Source organism: Papio anubis, chromosome 16, assembly GCF_008728515.1.
Source record: "Papio anubis isolate 15944 chromosome 16, Panubis1.0, whole genome shotgun sequence".
NCBI lineage: Eukaryota > Metazoa > Chordata > Mammalia > Primates > Cercopithecidae > Papio > Papio anubis.
Window position 1 is genome coordinate 36,858,646 of NC_044991.1, and position 12,622 is coordinate 36,871,267.

The following is a 12,622-nucleotide window of genomic DNA, read 5'->3' on the forward strand; positions in this document are numbered from 1 at the left end:
GCTCTCTGTACTGTTTTTGCAACTCCTCTGTAAGTCTAAAATTACTACAAGATACAAAGGATTTACAAAAAAAGAAAAATATATTGCTGCAACTACTGTTACAGTTCCTACTAAAAGCTAACACTTCTTGAAGGTTTACAATCCACCAGGAGAAAGAGTAGATGTGGATCACCTCTCTACCACCACCATCCTATTAAATCCATTTCCTGGACTTGGAACTCAGAACCTTCCTTTTCACAGTTTCTCCAGGGGGTTCTAACACAAGCTACAGTTTAAGAACACAAGCAGTAAAATAAAAATTAAAAAAAAAAAACTTTGTGTGTGTGAGTGTGTGTATGTGTGTGTGAGAGAGAGAGAGAGAAAGAGAATGGGAGATCCGAAGACAAGACAGGGGGAATATTAACATCAGTCAGATTAAGCTGGTGGGTACATGGGTATCAATCATTTTCTGTTTGGGTAAAATATGAAATCCTTTTTTAAATTAAAAAAAATTTAAATTAATAAATTTTCTGAACTGATATGGCCTCTCAACTTTTCCAGCCTTCAGCTCATCACGTGCGCTCAAGCTGCAGGCCTGAGAGACACGTCTGGGAGTCGTCATCATAGGGGAAAGGAAAGGGCATGAGGGCAGTCTTGAGCGTTGCCATGTATCCTGACTCAGGACTCAGAAGGATCAGCAAAGGGAAGGAAGGAAGGAAGGACGGAGGGAAGGAAGGAAGGAAGGAAGGAAGGAAGGAAGGAAGGAAGGAAGGAAGGAAACAGGGATAAGAAAACAAGGCTGAGGAAGTCAAACAAACCTCCACTGAACTGAGCACGATGACTGGGGTTGAAAACACAGTGTTTTGTGTAGATATATGTGTGGATTGTACGAGTCTACCCAAAGGTTCTGCTTCTTTGTGGATAGACAAATTTTTGTGGCTTATGTCCTGTACCTAATGTCAAAAGCCATCCTAATTTGTTCCAACTGTGGGCCCCGAGGGCCAGGGTTGAGCAACCCAGGAGGGGAGTTTTCACAATTTGTTGTGTTCTGAGTTGGCAGTCATTTCCAACGAGAGGCAGAAAGGAATAGGAAGAAGACTCACAAAAACTCAAATGCCATCTTCTTTTACTCCCTCTGTCTCTTAAACTCAACTCTGTAATCATGGGGAGAGCCAAACATTCCACACTGCCATCCTTTCAGCAAGCTCGTTCACTCTGAAAATGTCAGCTCAAGGTCAAAATCACTTGAGTCCTCAAACACTCAATCCCAAAAGCCCGGTCTTCTAAGAGCAGGAGATCCCGAGTAGAAAGAAAAGACCACCCAGCCTCCCCTCTAAGTGCACAGTCTAGCTCCTGGACCACCTGCCCTGGTGGCCCACCAAGTCCCCGGGCTGCCTGCACTGGACCAATGCCAGGGCGTTGGAACAAGCCCTCCTTTGAACAAAAAGATGCCTAACAGTACCATTGAACAGACACACTGCTAGGATCCCTGCATCCACTTCCTGTGAAAATTACTAGGATGTTTGCATCAAAATCACAACAGTATTTAACTGGAGAGAAGGGGCAGAAAAAACAAATACGACGGTTCAATTGTCTTTTATTCTGTATTTCTTGCATTTCAGAACCAGAGAAAGTGGCGAGGAAAAGAAGAAGCACTTGTATATGCAGCTTAAACTTTAAAGATCATATTATTCAAGACACAGCTTTATTAGGGGAAAAAATAAGGGTAAAACAAAGCCAGATGAACTTAACGCGAATGGGATGCTTTTATAGAATCAGCAACGTTTCCATTGTTCAGCCTGAATTGCCCATATTTTTGTATTCACTGCAGACAATGAGTTCTTGTGACATTCTGGCATACATTATACTGGGGGAAGAAAACCCAACCTGCTTTATTTGTTCCATTTTCTGCTTTTAGACGTAATGGAAATGTTAACATGCTTAACATCCGTGGCCTCTCTTCCAGCCTCGCTTCACTTTTCGTAGTTATCATGAGTCTTGGTGAGGGTATGCGGTGCTTCCAGACAAGAGGTGGTGCATGCTAATGTGAGCTCAAAGCCAGCCTGCTCTATACCCTTCACCGTGCAAACTCTCTCGCTCATTCTTTTAAAGACTTTCACGGCATATAGTCTCCATTATGATTAAAATGATCTCAACTGTCCTTCAGAAAAGAATGTAAGGCTTTTGACTACGTGAACCAGTTCAAGGAAAATCTCCCAGGAGTCCAGGACATGAAGATCACATTGTTGAACCTCTTTTATAAGCATTCAATTCCACCTGGTTTTATAGCTGCCTCACTCCCCTCGCTGGATGGGTTTCTCTTACATTAATTGATAACACTATGTTTAATTTGAAGTTCACGCCTAAGGTAGGAGCTATATAAATAAACTATTTCAGCTTCATGAGAGTAGGAGAAGGCAAAGGTGCCCTTATTTTTTTAAATCCTGTACAGGACTAGAATGACCATTCTATCTCAGTTGCCTGCTTTTCCAAAGAGGTGTGCATAAATTTCTTTCTTTAAAAAAAAGTGTGCAGACGGGGGTGGTGGTTCATGCCTATAATCCCTCAGGTGGATCACCTGAGGTCAGGAGTTCTAGACCAGCCTGGCCAACATGGTGAAACCCTGTCTCTACTAAAAATATAAAAATTAGCTGGGTATGGTGGTGAGTGCCTGTAATCTCAGCTACTGGGAAGGCTGAGGCAGGAGAATTGCTTGTTCCCAGGAGGCAGAGGTTGCAGTGACCCAAGATTGCACCACTGCACTCCAGCCTGAGAGACAGAGTGAGACTCCATCTCAAGAAAAAGAAGTGTTCAAACTCTACACTTTTTTTTTGAGACAGGATTGCCCAGGCTAGAATGCAGTGGTACAATCACAGCTCCTGGGCTCAAGCGACCCTCCCACCTCAGCCTCCTGAGTAGGTGGGACAGGTGCATGCTACCATGCCCAGCTAATTTCTTGTATTTTTTATAGAGATGGGATCTCACTATGTTGCCCAGGCTAGTCTTGAACTCCTAAGCTCAAGCAATCCTTCCACCTCAGTCTCTCAAAGTGCTGGAATTACAGGTGTGAGCCACTGTACCCAGCCTACATTTTTTTAAAAGGGGAATTTTCACCTGGTAATAGACATTTTCCTGTATGGTTACCCTTTGTGCCTGTCTTTACTATTTCCATACTGTCACAAGAGAACCTATTATATGGAGAACCTATTATATGGAGAAAGAGATTTGACTTCTGAAAAGCTCTGAGTAAGTGGAAGGACACTTCCCAGCCCACCAAACCCTCCTCAGATGAATCAGGAGAGGCCTCCTGGTCTCCTTTGGGGACCTGAGAGGGATGGAAGGGGAGGACAGTGAGGTAGGCCCTGCAGCTCAATCCCATGAGGTTTTCCCAGGTGGGTTCATCTTAGGTTGGGTCCCCAACACAATGCTGGCACTTCCATGAACATAGAAGCCTCATAAGTCCGCAAAGGGGGCTGCAAGAGTAAGCAGAATATGATTCAGCCTTAAAAAGGAAGGAAATTCTGACGCATGCTACAACACGCACAAACCTTGAACACATGAGTGAAATAAGCCCATCACAGAAGGACAAATCCTGTAAGATTCCACTTATATGAGATAACTAGAGTGGCCACACTCATAGAGACAGAGCCTCCATTCATAGCATGGAGTTTGCCGGAGACGGAATGGACCAGGGAATGGGGAGTGATTGTTCAGTGGATACGGAGTTTCCATTCTGGAGGATGAAAGGTTCTGGAGATGGACGGTGGCCATGGTTGCACAATATGGATGAGCTTAGTGCCACTGGACTGTACACTTAGTAATGGTTAAGATGGGAAATTTTATGTTATGTATATTCTACCACACACACACACACACACCCCCAAATTTTTTTTAAGCAAGGAAGAGTAGCAGACAGCCACTAGACAGTGTTTTCACTGGTACTTCCCAAGGCATCTTAATTTCCAACCATGGCCATTTGTTCTGTGGGGGGGCCCATAGATCCAGCCTCAGAAGTCACCCACACCTTTACAGTAGCCAGAGTCTGGAAAAATGCCACCTTTGTGGACGAGGCTGGATGGTGCTGGCTGCCCCACCACGGTCTCGTGGCCCCTCGAAGGCCCCTCCAAGACTCCAAGGGAGACACTCCTTCCTAGATTTCACTTCAGGCTTCTCTCTAGACCCACCGAAGCCCACAGCTTCCTTCTCATCCATTCATGAGAACCATGATCCAGCAAGTAGAAGAAAGAGACAGGACAATATTCTTTTTTGCTTGGTTTTGCTGTGGGTGCTTTATATAAAATACTAATTTAATATGATAAGTATAGTAAAATACATTAAGCACATTTTTTAAAAATCCAGTTACATTAACAACAAAATAAATGAAAATTAAAATAATAAACCAAGACAGCACAAAAATTTCAAATGATGCCCTGTGTTGTCAAAAGGGCAGAAAACCAACACTTCTCATAAACTCTTTCTGGAAAACAATTTGGTTAATATACATAAAATATCTTTAAAATTTGCACTTACTTTAACCCAATACCTTTATCTTTTAAATTGTTTTATTTTATTTTACTTTAAGTTCTGGGATACATGCACTGAACATGCAGGTTTGTTACATAGACATACATGTGCCATGGTGGTTTGCTGCACCCATCAACCCATCATCTGGGTTTTAAGCCCCGCATGCATTACATATTTGTCCTAATGCTCTCCCTCCCCTTTCCCCCACCCCTTGACAGGCCCCAGTGTATGATGTTCCCCTCGCTGTGTCCATGTGTTCTCATTGTTCACTTCCCACTTATAAGTGAGAACATGCAGTGTTTGGTTTTCTGTTCCTATGTTAGTTTGCTGAGGATGATGGTTTCCAGCTTCATCCATGTCCCTGCAAAGGACATGAAATCATTTGTTTTATGGCTGCAAAGTATTCCATGAAAACCCAATAATTTTAAAGAAATAGCTTTTAGGCTCTGGGCATGGTGGATCACACCTGTAATCCCAGCACTTTAGGAGGCCAGGGCAGGTAAATTGCTTGAGCCCAAGGAGTTCAAGACAAGCCTGGGCAATATGACACAACCACGTCTACAAAACATGCAAAAATTAGGTTGGCATGGTTGCTTGCCCCTACTGTAGTCCAGCTACTTGGGGGTGCTGAGAGAAGAGAATCACTTGAGCCCAGGAGGTTGAGACTTCAGTGAACTATGATGATGCCACTGCACTCCAGCCCCCTGGAGTGACAGAGTGAACCTGTCTAGGAGAAGAAAAAAAAAGAAAAGAGAAAAAAAAGAAGAAAGAGAAAGAAAAGAAAAGAAAGAAGAAGAAAGAAAGAAAGAAAGAAAGAAAGAACTTGTAGGAATTTACAGTGAGAAAATTATCACTGGATTTATATTTCTGCCACCAAGCACAGTGCATGGCACACAGAGGTGCTCAATAATGTTTGCACAATGAATATTATTTACGAATAATATACATTTTATATTTGTAACTTACAACTTCTCATAGCTGTGTTAGAAGTTGAAAATGGCTTGCAAAAGAGGAACATCTACTATCTTTACTTAGCAAATATTATTTATCCAAAGAAAAGCAACTACATAATGCATCATAGTTTTGTTTTTCTTGTGCTGTTTTTTGAGACAGAGTCTCTCAATGTTGCCCAGGTTGGCCTCAAACTCCTGGACTCATGCGATCCTCCAGCCTCAGGCTCCCACGTAGCTGAGTACATAACAGTTTTCAAAGCAGTTTCATATGCATCACTTCCTTGGCCCTCACAGCAACAATGAGGATATTACCATCCCATTTTATAGAGGAGGAAACTAAGGCCTCGGAGAGATTAAGTGACTTGTGAAAGACATTTGAAATGGAAGAGTCCTTGAAACAATGTGTTCATTCAGTCCAAGCTCCCCAGCTTCCCGACAGCCTGGGTGGTAGGTTTTCTCCACCTCTTCCTTAAGTCAGCTCCAGCTCTCTAGATTAAACCAGCAAGCACCTAATTTCCATTCTGACTCCAGCCACTGTCTCTTCTTTGCTTCTTGTGGAAATGATGTAGGAGTGGCTGCCTTGAGCACTCACTGTAGCTTTAGATGTGCTTTCTCTCTGCAGCACGAGCTACTGGGCCTTACTATTCGCCGCACTTAATTTGAGAATATTTGTTCAATTTGAGTATGTTTTTGACCTGCCAGGTATCTGTGAAACAAAATAACTCCTACTGATAGCTTCTTATCAAGAGTAATTTAAAACATCCATCATCTACTGCTGAATGTCAAAATAAAGGTTGAGAGAAATTCCCGTTTCCCTAAATATGTTTTCTTTTCACTCTTGTCAGCATCATTGTCAATCCTGAAATTATAGGTGTGCCATGGAAGACCTCAGAAATTGAGGCTTCAGAAATTGTTACAATGAGAACATACAAATCAGCTCATGGTTCCCAGAGGCCCTGGACAGAGTCGCCCAGGCAGAGGAGCCTGGGACCCGCCTGTGCCAGGATCCAAACACAAAATGAGCACCCTGGAGGGGCGACTGTCCCTCCTTGCAATCCTGGCTGGAAGTTTATAGCACTCAATTAGTTATTCCAGAGCCTTGTCAGTGTGCAGACTATGCTACCACCCTCCTGAGGGAGGAAAGGACAAATCTATATTAATAGCCCCCTCTGTTTAAACAACTCTGTGATTTTCATCATGTGGAGGTTGGAGATTGTGTTTTTTCAGTTCTTTCTGTCACCAACTCAGCTACTGGATGTACCTGGGTACACACACCTGCCAACAGAGACCCAGCAAGGGATGGAGGCTGGAGGGAGAGGCATGAGCTTAAAGCACCAGCCATAACAGAGAACTTACCGAAAGATAATGTCATTCTCTGTTATCTGGAAGAAAACTCCAGTGTTCCTAAGATCCAGCTGAAGTGCTCCCATTCTCCATTCCCAAGGTTCACCCATGGAACAGTCTGGAACCGTCTTTAGAAGAAAAGAATTCAATCACTTCAGAAAATCAGCAAATATATATTAACCACAAACAAAATTCAAGGTATGGTGTATCTGCGAATAGATCGAGATACACAAATTTTCCCATCTTTAAGGGATTTATCATTGCAAAGGAAGTTATTAGGAGTAAGACCTGGGACGTGGATGGTAGGCATGGGCTGGCTGTTCAGAGGGCTACGCACAAGCATTCCCTGCCACAAGGGTGGAGCTCCATTTCCAGCTTGTGACTGCTGGAGAGACAGTGGTGTGTGGAGAGGGGACATTATGTGGATGTGCGCCCCTTTAAGAAGGTTTTGATGGGCGGGGCGCGGTGGCTCACACTCGTAATCCCAGCAATTTGGGAGGCCAAGGAGGGTGGATCACTTGAGGTCAGGAGTTTGAGACCAGACTGGCAGACATGGTGAAACCCCGTCTCTACTAAAAACACAAAAACTAGTTGGGCGTGGCAGCAGGTGCCTGTAATCCCAGCTACTCGGGAGGCTGAGGCAGGAGAATTGCTTGAACCGGGGAGGCAGAGGTTGCAGTGAGCGGAGATCGCACCACTGTACTCCAGCCTGGGGTGACAAAGTGAGACTCTGTCTCAACAAAAAAAAAAAAAAAAAAAAAAAAAGAAGGTTTTGATGACTAACTGCAGTAGCCTTGTTAACTGCCTGAGCAAGCCCACTCCAAAAATACCCTCTTCTCCCCCAGCCACTTTGCAGCTAGCAGTGGTCATAGGGCAGGGTTCTGTTTTGGGCCAGTGAGATGTCTGCTAGGAGAGGCTTCCAGAAAAACTTTGCATTCCAGATGAACACGCAGACTCAGCTGGTACATTTGTTTGCCGTTTAGCGTGCCCCCACCCTTCTCCCTACCTGGAAAGCAATTGTGAGACCTGCAGGGATGGGGGACAGTAGCCATTTAGCCTCCACGAGGCAATATGAATGCGTTCATATTCCAAAGCCCTAGGGATGGTGGAATTGTTTCAATTCCTCCACCCAACCTCAACTACCTACTCAAGACTTCTTGTTATGCAGAAGGAAAAAAGTCCCTATTAATATCTTCCCCAGCAGTCAGGTGTTTTGTGGTTTGCAGCCAACTTCACCGCTAACAGAGATACCAACACGCTTAAGTTATGCAACCAATAGACACAGAAGAAGAAAGCCGTTGCAAGAAGTTTTCATTGTCTTGATCTCGAACTGACCTCAACAAGAATATCTTCAGCTTTCAAACTTCTGACCAATGGAAGGGGATTTGCAGATTCTCAGGGCAAAACCAGATGAAATGATTGGCAACTGTAAGGTTTTGATTTTACGGCAGGCGGCATTTTTGGCCCTGAGCTGAGCGGGCACCTACGCTGCAACGGAGTTGAAACAAATGGCATAAAGTAAGTCCTCTGGTCACTGTGGAGTGGCTTACTAACTCAACTGCTCCAACCAACAGGCTGCATTTGGGCTTTTCTAAGACAGGAACCCTATCTTCCCCAGATATTTGCTTTCCTCCTTTTTTTTTTAATTTTTTTTTTTTGAGAGAGAGTCTCGCTCTGTTGCCAGGCTGGAGTGCAGTGGTGCAATCTCGGCTCACTGCACCCTCCACCTCCCAGGTCCAAGCAATTCTCCTGCCTCAGCCTCCCTAGTAGCTGGGACTACGGGCGCGTGCCACCACGCCCAGCTAATTTTTGTAGTTTTAGTAGAGATGGGGTTTCACCATGTTGGCCAGGATGGTCTGGATCTCTTGACCTCACGATCTGCACGCCTCAGCCTCCCAAAGTGCTTAAATTACAGGCCTGAGCCACCGTGTCCAGCCTTACTTTCCTCTTTCAAAGGGTCTCCTGATTCTGTTCTAACTGGGAAGCAAGGCTTCCCAAACTAAAGGCACAGAAGTAGTCCATGGCTGGGAACTGCACTCTGGGATAAGACGTCTGAATGAATGCACTACGTTGTTTTTTTTCCCATTGATCAAGTTCGTTTTTTGGTTTTTGGGTTTTTTTTTCATGTTTAAATTTTTAACTGTGGTTAAAAAAACATGAAAATGTACCGTTTTAACCATTTTTGAGTGTACAGTTTGTAGGGTTAAGTATATCTACATCATTGTGCAGATCTCCAGAGATCTTTCATCTTGCAAAACTGAAACTCTGTGCCCACTGAACAACAGCTCCCCATTCTTCCTCCCCAGACCCTGGCAACCATCATTCTACCTTCGGTTTTTATGAACTTGTCACTCTAGGTAGCTCGTATAAGCAGTCACACAGTATTTGTCTTTTAGCAACTGATGTATTTCACTTAGCATAATGTCCTCAAGGTTCATCTATGTTGCAGCATGTGACAGAATTTCCCTTCTTCTTTAGACTGAATCATATTTCATTGCATGTGTCTATATACCACATTTCCTTATCCATTCATCTGTTGGTAGACATTTGGGTTTGCTTCCTTGATCATGTTTTTATTTCTTTTATCTTCCAATCATCAATCCCTCCTGCAAATATCATTCAGAGTGCCTTCACTTGGATAAAAATTATTGGTTTCCATCTGTTATTTCTACTTGAGCGTAATCATTCCAAAGGGAAAAGCCTAGGCATTTGAGTGTTCAGGATTATATTTTAGCCACCACAGGCCAAAAATAGGATGTATAGAGGTAAGAATACCATGAATAGCAGCTATGAACATTCTAAAGAAATTACCCACAGACCACCAAAAAATTAATCCAACATTTCAAGATGGTATTTGAGACAATCCCTAAACTATTCTCTGCCCTGTTCTGTGAGGTTAAACGCATGCTTTACAATAAATGGAAGGTTTTTAAAAACATAGCTGTAATGTCATGCAGCTCCTCCCATCAAAAATTTAAGTCTATTTCCCCATCCCTCAAGTCAGCTGGCTTTGAGCCACAGACCGTGGCATGGTTCAGAGCTTAGGCCGCAAGGGAACTTACAGCTTTCACCCTTGCCCCTTGGAACACTCTTGGATGGTGTTGAAAGCTACTCTGTAAGGAAATAGGTGAAACCTCCTGGAGGGCAAGGGCCACGTGGAGAGTCTACTCCAGCTGACAGTTCCAAGTGCCAGCACTGAGTGAGGCCATGCAGAGCTTCCTGTCCCACTGACTTCAACTTGAATACAACCACAGAGGAAAGCCCTGGAGAAGCCAACAAAGGAAACACCCAGCCAATCCACACCATCCCAGGAAGTAATAAACCACTGCTGTTTTAAGTCACTATGTTTTGGGGGTGGATTCTTATGCAGCAACAGTTGATTGACACTCTGTGTAGGCACTGAGTTACCTCAGGGCCCATATTACATTCTTAAGTTACTTGTTTGTTTTGTTGAGTAAACAACAATTTGAAAAAAAAAAAAAGGACAAATAGGAAAAAAACACACCTTTAATTCTACCAAGAACTATTAACTGATGTTAATGTTTTATTATTAATATCCTTTCTTCTGTACAGAATTTATTTTTACTTTCATTGAGATATAAGCCACCCAAAAACAGTGTTTGTTTTTTTAGAAACTAACATGTGCTTGAGGCAATTTGTTCAATCAACTAGTATTTACTGAGAATAATTTTTAAAAATCAAAACTAAATTGTCCCAGTTACAAGCTTTGGAATCTGACAACCTGGACCCATTGATTCACTGCACTTACCGGAACCTGAACAACTTATCTGGCTGAGTCTCAGTTTCCTTAGCTGTAAAAAGGGGGATAATGTTACCTGACTTGCAGAATTGCAATAAAACGATAAGTGTGATTGTGTGGGGAAGGCATGGAGCTGAGCCCCTGGAACAGAAGAGGCATGTGATAAAGAACATCTTCCACACCAGGGAGAAAGGCCAGCCCCAGCAATTATACAGAGTATCTCAGCCAGGCGACCCTGAGCTGAATTCTTTTTTCTTTTTTTTTTTTTTTTTTTTGAGATGGAGTCTCGCTCTGTCGCCCAGGCTGGAGTGCAATGGCCGGATCTCAGCTCACTGCAAGCTCCGCCTCCCGGGCTTACGCCATTCTCCTGCCTCAGCCTCCCGAGTAGCTGGGACTACAGGCGCCCGCCACCTCGCCCGGCTAGTTTTTTGTATTTTTTTTAGTAGAGACGGAGTTTCAACGTGTTAGCCAGGATGGTCTCGATCTCCTGACCTCGTGATCCGCCCGTCTCGGCCTCCCAAAGTGCTGGGAGTACAAGCTTGAGCCACCGCATCCGGCCCCTGAGCTGAATTCTTAGAGTAACAGGGGATTTACTGCCTGCAGGCATCTCTGGACAGATATTTCTATTCAGAAGTTTTTCCTAACACAAAGTTAAAATCTATCCTGCTCTAATTTTCAGCGATCTGTCATCATTGTTTCAACCCTCACATCTAAATAAAGCATGGAGATAGTAAATTATCTCCCAAGTGGGAGCCTTTCCAGCACTTTCCAATGGAACTTCCAGTGACGATGGAAATATTCCACATCTGTGCATCCAGTAACAAAGCTACTAGGCACATGCGGCAGTTGATCACTGGGAATGTGACTACTGCAACTAAGAAACTGAATTTTTATTTTGTTTTATTTTAACTAGCTTTAAATAGTCCCATATGGCTAGTGGCTTTCAGATTGGTCATAAGTGTTGGATATTAAAAAAAAGCAACAAGAGTCCCCTCTCTTTTATTCACTAAATTAAACATCATCCATTCCTTTACACATCATCTATATGTAATCATCTGAGTCCTCCACATCCCAGTTCTGTCCTCAGGGATTCATTCTAATTTTCCACATCCCCATGAAAGGGTAGTATCAGAACTGAACCCCTCTGCAGGTATCCCACGAAGGAATACCAAATTCTGATTAATAGAGACAAAGCAGCATCTCCAGGGCTGGCCTTGTATCCTTCGTTTCTGTATTCCTAGCATCCACTCCAGGAGATAGCTCATTCATAATTGATGAGTGGATGAATACATTTTCTCAGCAGGGTGGAATACAGTGGAACTCTCACTTCCTTTGTTCCAGATGAAAATTTCCATGACCGGAATCTAAGAACACATCCTCTTTTTTTAAGTTAATTTGGTGGGGGGAGACATCTTGACCTATATTGATCTTACTGTCAACTAAAGCCCCTCTTTTCCATGTTATCTCTCCTCCAACCTTGTGCTGTTGGGTGTGGCTTTCCAAATGCAAGCCTTTACATTCAACTCTGTGATATGATTTGGATATTTGTCCCTGCCAAAATCTCATGTTGAATTGTAATCCCCCGTACTGGAGGCAGGGCCTGGTGGGAGGTGATGGGACCATGGTTTAGCACCATCCCCTTGTTGCTGTTCTCACGATAGTGAGTGAATTCTCCCGAGATTTTATTGTTCAACAGTGTGTGGCACCTCCTTACTCTCTCTCTTGCTCCTGCTCTCACCATGTGAAGTGCCTGATCCCCTTTGCCTTCTGCTATGATTGTAAGCTTCCTGAGGCCTTCCTAGAAGCCAAGCAGATGCCATCACCATGCTTCCTGTAAAGCCTGCAGAACTGTGGGCCAATTAAACCTTTTATATATACATTACCCAGTCTGTAATTGCTCATTATAAAATAATGCAAGAACGGCCTAACACACTCTGAATATCTTTTTCTCTGATGTCCCACTTATGAAGACCATGAGGACTCTGATTCACATGTCCACAAGTATCTATGGGCCTCCCTGCCAACTGGAGATGGCTGCCCCTCTGGCTGGACAGCTCATGGC